We start from the raw sequence: 9288 nt of genomic DNA, 5'->3' as shown, positions 1-9288 counted from the left end.
AACCTTTAACATTTGAGTTGAAATTTCTAAATATTTTTTTTTGTGAGCACACATTTGACATTTATTGTACTGCATCTTTGACCAAAGTAGATTTCATTTATATTATAGTACAATCATTTATTAGCTGCCCTCTGCTTTAAAATATGTTTTTTTGAAATGTAAAATTTTTAGGTTATCGCTAAATTTTCTATGGCATGAAATATTTGTTATTAACATAAAAAATTCCGTTTTTTCATGATAAAGGTATAATAAAAAGTGGAATACGTAATATAATATAAAAAATATTACAAAATATATAATAAATATAATAAAAATATTATAAATATAATAATTATAATAGAAAATAATAAAACCGCTAATATTTATTTGTTATATAATTTATATTTTTGAGTTATTTCTTTGTACACATTATCTGAAAATGTTGAATTTGTAGAATTTTTTTGAGGTGGATCACTAATGTTACATAAAATTGTACATAAATCAACTGTTTGCGAGTTTTGAACACGGGGCCAACGAAATTTTTTGCCTATACGAGACATACATTTGACTTTTAAAAAATCGTCAGTGGATTCATCAACAACTTCTACGTACCACTTTTTTTCTTGTACAAATGCAATCCATTCGTCCTTTTTGTATTTGTGTGAACAATTTTCCAAATTTTCGCTGTTAGTACTAAAATTTTTGTCTGGAAAAGTGAAGCAATTGGGATTTAAATGGTAGTGTTTGCATGGTGGCGAATAAATGCATTCGTTACACGATAAGTAGGACAGATAGAAAGATTGTGCTACTTCTTTCTTCCAAATCAATTGAAAAATTTTTCTTGTTTGTGGGACAGCTTTTAAATCAGCAGGAACCAATTTATCTTGCAATTCAATATCTTTTTCAGTGATCGAGAACATTTGTACTTTTTCTGAATGGGTATCAACTGCTTTTATCATTTCATCAACGTTTGTAACATCATTCCCATGTCCGACTGCTCTGTCACATAACGATTTAACAGTTCCTCCTGTACCATCGGCAAAACTCTTACCGTGTCCAGGAGCTGAGAAATTCCAAGTAGCATTTTGAAGCCCAAATTTATTGCAATAATAATTGAAAAGATAAAAATTAGTTTTATTTTTATACTGAGTTAAAGGTCCGTCGCTTGAAAAGTGAATAACTTTTAAATTAGGTATAATTGTTTTTATATAATCCAGAACTGGTTTCGTGTGGGCCCAAATAGCCGAAGCATCGTGTCGTAAACATTCTGACAATGAGCAAAATGAAATGCATTTGATTTCCTTTGAATTTTCTTTTTTATAAAAAAAAGCTCCTGTGTGTAAAGAAATTTGTTTTTTTGAGGCTCCAAAATGCACACTTTGAATTTCATCAGAAAATTTACAATTATAGTTTTCGGAAAAATCTACGACAATAGAAACTTCGTTTTCTTTCAAATTTTCTCTAATTTCGGAAATGATTCTGTGTTGGTGTTGTTCATCATAAAAGTGTTTTAAAAATGATGGTGTTTTACGGTTAAGCTCTGAAATTAATTCGGCCACTGTGCAGTCGATTTTCTTTTTCTTCGTTATTTTCACATTGTAATTCAATCCTTTTGCACCAGGTCTTGTTACTGCTTCAGTTTCCCACCGATAAAACCAACATTGTTCAGAATTTTTCGGAACAGCTATTTGCTTTTCATTTTTACAAATTACACAATCTCCATACATGCAATCTTTGGAATTTGAGTTACATGTTATTGCTGCTGCAAATCGTGTTGTACTTGTTACATCAATAAGCTTAAGAGATCCGGCTTTTTTGAGAATAAATTGAAAATTAGCGTGTTCTTTGCACATGCAAGTATCTCGAGCAGAAGCTGATCGGTTTTGAATCCAATATGGTTTTAAACGATAAAATGTTGCTCGACTGACTTCAGTTTCTGAAGAAGCGCAAAACTTTTTATGCAAATTGTCCACGGAATCCAAAAAATACCTTTTCCTTTTCTTTTCTCCATTTCGGCATATAGTTTCTTTCGCTCCTGGCGCAGAAGCAGAATTTTCATCTTTTTCCAAAAATAAACGTATGTTTTTTTTCATTTCTAATCTTGAGCCTAATTTTTTCTCGTTATTACGATCTAGGATTAATTCTTTGCGATTCATATTTTTTCGTTGTAAATAAGAAGATACGATGGAATTCGTTTTCCTCATCATTTTATACTTTTTGAAAATGTTGTTTCCTGATACTACTTGGGCAAATAAAGATTTTTCTTTTTCCGATTTCATCTCCTTTTTTCGTTTAATTAATTGTTTTACTAATACTTCGGATTCTGTTAAACGTTTCAAAACCGCATCTTTTCCCTTACTCCAAATTTTCTTTGCACAATTTTCAGGCGATGAGACATTTTTTTTATTTTCAATTACTCTGTAGTATTTTCTTTTCCATTTTGATGTTTCCTTTTTACTCTCTTTTAAAGCTTTTTGTAAATTAAAAATTTTTTTTCGTAAACGAGCTTCTATTTTTCTTGATGGTTTCGGAATATTAGCGTTCTCTTCTATTTCTTTGGCGCGATCTTTACGTTTTTGATTTCTCTTTTTTTCTCGAAAATTTTTTCTTTCACGTGGTGTCATATTTGCAACGGTCTTAATTTTATTCTCACTTTTTTGCTTCGCATAATTTTCTCTTCGTTTTTTCAAATATTGTGCGCGTTTCGTTGGATCAGTTTTTATTTTGTTTTTCCACAATTGGTAATTATCTCTTACTTTTTCCTCTTTGGTTTTCAAGCAGTTTTTCGTGACAGGTAATTGAAAACTTGCAGATGTATTTATTTTATCGTTTGTTAATGGGTCAGGATAAGGAAGAGAATTAGGAACTGATTTAGTTGAGTTCAGAACAGGATCTCTGCAAAAATGTGAAAAATATATCGTATTACAATAACGTTCTATTTTTTTTTTAATTTAATGCTTATTGCAGTCCTAAAAAAAATTTGAATTTAAATAACAATAATAAAATTTTGATTTTATAATGAAAATAATTACAATAAATTTAGATTAAAATTAATTAAAATTAAATAATAAAATAAACCACAAATTTAAAAAATAATAAATTAATTAAACTTAAATTAATTGATCAGTTAAAATAAAAGTAACAATATTAAGTTACAAACATGTTGATTTTATTTCCAGATGATGGAATATTTGTTGATGGATCAGGATTAGGAAAAGAATTGAGAACTACGTTAGTCGTTTCAGGAACAGGATCACTGCAAATTTTAATAAAAAATTTATTACATAAATGTTTAAATCAAAAACAATTTTTTTAAATTAATTTTTTTGATTAAAACAAGCAGTATAAAAAATGATCAAAATAACCTTAAATAAAAACTCTATCAATTTCATAACTACTATCGTATGAATAGTAAATAAATATTACTCAAATGCCTTCCGTCGATACTGTTTTTTCTCCTCGTTCCTTTTTTCTTGTTTTTTAGTTTCCTTTCGCCGCTTTTCCTTCATTCTTTCACGTTTAATTATTTTCCTTTCTTCATCCATTTCTTGTCAATATTTTGGTTAATTCGAGATATAAACGATAAAAACAAATAAAAGCGCAAACTTCACGTTGCATAAAAAGATATCAATTTGACCAGAGACAATTTGACGAGAGACAAATTGAATGGCCACGTTAAAAAAGCGATTAAATAAGAATCAGAATTAATAAAACTATATGTACAATTTTAAGTACACTGAAAGGAATATGTGCCCCAATTTTGGAGCAGATTGGATGAGAAACTTCGTTAAAATTACTGATTTGACCAGAGACATTTTTTTTGTTCCACCCGAATAACACAGATATCCAACAATATATTTCCTTTAAAATATGAATAAAAATAAAAATAAAATACACTGCTGTGTAAATTGGAACACAATTTAAGTGTGCCCCAAGTTTCAATTTTTTTCTTTTAGCTTTCAATGCTTATTTTTTAAAAAAACTAAACGATTGGACCAGAGACACAAAAACTGAGGACACTTTTCAAAGCAGTAAATCTTTTATATTGCAGCAATATACACATTTTTTACCATATCTATGAAATAATACATATATTTTTAAATAGTTTCTATCAGTAAAAAATTTTTTTTGTAAAAGAAACTAATTTAAAAAATTAAAATACTGCAAAAAACATTGAAAGTGACACGTGCTAAATCATGGTATTGTAAAGTTTATTCAAGCAAAAAATGAAAAAAATGAATTAATTAATTTCTACCAATGGTTTAATTGTGATCTACATAGTCCACTTAAAAATAATTACATGTTTTATAACCATTAGTTTCAATATTTAAGCTTTTTTAGGGAAAATAAAGTGAGTGACATAGAGGTTAAAGGTTCCTGAGATTTGCCCATATATTCAGGATAAAATTTAATTTAAATTTTCAGGAAAGTTGGACGATAAACAATTATTGAAGTAGGACATATAAATCTTTACACAATTTTTACTAAAGTTTGCAAGGAAATGATTCGAAGTTTGAAAGTATATCTTTAATAAATTTTTAGGAAAGTTTCGGTGCTATGTGGGCGTTTTAATTATGAAATAAGATGCAGCAAAAAGATGAAAAATTGACCCGAATTGGTCCTTACTTATTTTTGTTAGTCTTCATTTTCAACGTCATCTGCTTCAGAATTTTCACTCACTGATGTGTTTTCTGTATCGCTATTCAACATTTCTTCCTTTTCCATCCTTTTTTGATTAAGTATTTTTTCCCTGAAAGAAAGAAATATTTTGGGCAAATAACAGAAATCGCAGTAACAATTTTTTTGAAAATAGGTAAAAAGGTTAAATTCTTTTTTGAAAATAGATGAGAAAAAGACACATTATCGCGCACATTAAATAAATAATTACAATAATTAATTAAAATTTTTATCAATATTTAAAGCATCAATAGTTTAAAATTTAAATAAGATTAATATTGCAATATTAAAAAATATAAATTAATTAAATTTTGGGTGATTTCAGGTTTTGGTCGATTTAGTTTGCAAATAACAGTTAAAAAAATTGAAATTGAAATTAAAAAATGTCAAAATTTGGTTGAATTGAAGTTCTTCTAATACTTACTCTGCTTCTTGATTATTTTTTTTACAAGCGTTTAACCACTTTTCAATTGCTTTATCAGCTTCCGATCTTGTAATTTTATTATCGTACAAGATATACAATCTATCTAACAGAAAATAATAAAAAGCTCCCGCCGGCAATAACTGGATCTGCGCTTGAAGAGAGAATTTCAAGCCAGTCAAGCGGTCGAAAAATGAGAAAATATAAAATTCAAAAATTTAAATTTTGAAATGTACTACCATGTAGAGTATAAAAATGCCCAACTTTTTTGTCTTTGAAATTTTTTTGTAGGACTTTTATTTTTAATAATAATGGACAAAAACTAAATTTTTTTCCTTTCTCAGTTTCATTGAAATTTAAAACTTAAATCGTCCTATCTTGAACAAATCTTCATGAAATCAATTAAAAATTGACATACTTACGTATCAAGGTCTACCAAAAACGATAAAATGGTTAAAACATTTTAAAAAAATTATTGCAAAATTATTTGTTAATGTAAATAGAGACCTGTCAGTAAATACGTTTACTCAACTTTGACGAGAAAAAGTATGAGGGGAACTTTCGAGTTGACAAATTTCCAGTGAGACATTTCTTTATTAATATGTGAAGAAGTTTTTTGCAAAGTTTTGTTTAAATCGGATTAAAAATAAAAAAAATTACATAATGTTTAAGAAAATATGCTCCGCGCGGCGTTTTGACATTTTGATACGCAGTCTTCACGGGGAGAAAACTTTATTGCTATTTTCCGTTGACTTGTTTAAAAGTAAGTTTAAGATTAATATATTTAGTCTATTAAATTATATTTATTCAAATAACAATATTTTACATTTGTGTAAATTATTTATAATATATTTTTATGAAACTTGTATGTATATTCGACTAAATTTAAATTCTTTTTGTCTTAAAAATCTATTAATACTGTTTGGTTTAGATTAATAATACTTTTTCAGACCATAATAAAGCATTAAATTTCAAAAAATTATAAGCAAATGAAACTAAAAGTTATTATTGCCGGCCCTTTAAAGGTTAAACGACTTTATTCAATTAAAAAATTTATTTTTGGATTTAATTTAGAAGCTATTTATCTGTAAATAATTGAAAAACGTTGTCGATTCCAATTTCATTAATAAAAATCACTTTCAATAAAATAAAGTTAAAGTAGAAAGACTTACCGAATTTTTCGCTAATTTTCTCACATTGCGTTTCCACAAAATTTCATTTCTTGGTCTTTTTCTGGAAGCACCTTTTAAACACTCTATTTCTGACATTATTAAAATTTTTTTACTATAAATACTCTATTAATTTTCCAATTTTACACTCAATTTAACCACAATGAATTATGCGAAACTTTATGCCCAGGAATGAAGTAAAATGTGTTTTCTTTAAAGAAAATACTAGGACCTGCTTTGTTTACATTAATGCACAGTATACAGTGCATCAAAACAATCAATCAAAACAATCTTACGAAGGTGTTTTGCTTCGTTTTGGAGATAATAATTTTCAAAATTTTTTATTTGAAAAGGTTAATTAAAAGACTTGAAGTTAACTGACCAATTTCAAATCGCTACATTTTAATATATTTTTATAAAAAATGGAGCAGTTTGAATTTGGTTAGTTAACTTCAAGTCTTTAAATGAACCTTTTTAAATAAAAAATTTTAAAAATTATTATCTCCAAAACGAAGCAAAACACCTTCGTAAGATTTTAATAGAAGGTAAAGAATATTATAAAAAATCTTTGTGCAAAACCTCAATTTTTTCGGAGCACCGACAAAAAAGTTATAAGTAAATAAAAATCTTGAGAATATTTAAATAAAAATTTTTTTAAAATCGTATATCATCCAAAAATAATAAATTTTTGCAATAATTTTTTTGTTCCTCTGTGCAGAATAAAGTGATTTATGTTTTTAGTGAGTTCCAACATCTAATTTTTAATAGTTTTTTAGTAATAGCGTTTTTAAAAAAATTGAAAAATTTAAGGTTACAAAATCACATTGTGAACCTCCTACTTTTGATATTTAATATTTTTAAAGGGAATAAAATTTTTACCATAATATTATGGTTAATGAACTCAGAGAATCATCGAGTTTCAGATATATTAAAACTAGATTTTTTTAAAATTTGGTCGCAACCACTATTAGACGAAAGTCAGTGGACTAACCCAGCAATAAAGTTTCCTCCCCGTGAAGACTGCGTATCAAAATGTCAAAACGCCGCGGGGCGCATATTTACTTAAACATTATGTAAATTTTTTATTTTTAATCCGATTGAAACAAAACTTTCCAAAAAACTTCTTCACATATTAATAAACAAATGTCTCACTGGAAATTTGTCAACTCGAAAGTTCCCCGCATACTTTTTCTCGTCAAAGTTGAGTAAACGTATTTACTGACAGGTCTCTATTTACATTAACAAATAATTTTGCAATAATTTTTTTAAAATGTTTTAACCATTTTATCGCCTTTGGTAGACCTTGATACGTAAGTATGTCAATTTTTAATTGATTTCATGAAGATTTGTTCAAGATAGGACGATTTAAGTTTTAAATTTCAATGAAACTGAGAAAGGAAAAAAATTTAGTTTTTGTCCATTATTATTAAAAATAAAAGTCCTACAAAAAAATTTCAAAGACAGAAAAGTTGGTCATTTTTATACTCTACATAGTAGTACGTTTCAAAATTTAAATTTTCGAATTTTATATTTTCTCATTTTTGAACCGCTTGACTGGCTTGAAATTCTCTCTTCAAGCGCAGATCGAGTTATTGCCGGCGGGAGCTCTTAATATTGTTAGTTTCAATGAATGTAATTAAAAATGGTGAAAAACATAAAAATTGTGAATAATACAATAATAATTTTTTAAGTATGCTTGATTTATTAAAATTTGAATTAATTGAAATTTAAAGAAATTACAATCTGGATAATTAACAAATTATTATGAAAGTTTAAGTTACAAATTTTTAATTCAACTTTTTTGGTTTAGAGAAATAACTGAAGTTAAACACTTACTGCGCATTAATTTGCTTAGTCTTATGACTTGAATGCCGGTTTTTTATTGGACCTTTCTTTAACGGTATAAATCACCAGTTTTAAAGCTTATCAACTGATTCATTATTTTATTGCAAGTTACATTTTTTGAACTAGATATTCCTAATTGTACTGTAGACTCATTCTGAAAATAGAAGTAATTTATTTTTATGTTTATTTTTTTGCAAAAAATTTTTTTATCCAAATTATATATATATTACTCATATTTTTTCATTGTAACATTGTAAATTTTGAAGAGAAAAAGTATGAATTTTCTTGTACCAGAATATTTTCCATTATTATATATCGACGTCTCCTAATGATAAAATGTTTATTAAAATTTCAGTGCAACAAAATATTAACTCAAAAAAATGGGTTATATGATATCTATTGAAAATTTCGTGCAATATAATTCTTATTCAATTGTTTGTGCAATACAGTGATAGTTCAAGTTGCGGGTAATAAAATGTTTATTTAGCCGTCAATTCAATATAATACTTCTTCAAATAATTTATATATATATATATATATATTTTTACAGCTTTACGAAAAAAATGCACATAAATATAATATATAATATAATGCACATAACACAAAAATCTATTTTAAAAATTGTAGAAATGAAATTACAAAGAATTTTTAACATTAAAATAATTAAACACTTAATTCTTCTGATAAGTAAAACTACCCAACTGTTAATCACCGATTTTGATGAAACTTGGCACACTTCTAAAACATGGAAAAATATTGAACACGTACTTTTTATATCGGCCCTTTTTGAGTTTTAAGGGTAGAAGAAACCCTTTTACAATTTAAGCGATGAAAAACACTGTCTCATACGGAATTTACTAGATTTGCTTGAAATTTATAACTCGGGGGTTTCGAGGTAGCTGATTACGAATCCGAAGTCAGATTTAAAAAATTCAAAATGTCGGATCCAATATGGCGGACATTCAAATTGAAATTCAATCGAATTTATTTGAAAATCGTTACTCGGGGGTTTTTGGGGACGCTAATTACGAATCCGATGTCAATTTTAAAAAATTCAAAATGTCGGATCCAATATGTCGGAAATTCAATCGAATTTAGTTGTAACTCGTTACTAGGAGATTTTGGGGTCGCTGATTACGAAACCGATATCAATTTTTTAAAATTCAATATGGCGGATCCAATATGGCGGACAATAAA

The sequence above is a fragment of the Leptopilina boulardi genome, unplaced genomic scaffold (genome assembly GCF_019393585.1).
Source record: "Leptopilina boulardi isolate dan_hultmark-lab unplaced genomic scaffold, ZJU_Lbou_2.1 LbouV2_324, whole genome shotgun sequence".
NCBI classification, from domain to species: Eukaryota; Metazoa; Arthropoda; class Insecta; order Hymenoptera; family Figitidae; genus Leptopilina; species Leptopilina boulardi.
The sequence above is the reverse complement of the archived record's forward strand: the minus strand, read 5'-3'. Positions refer to the sequence as shown.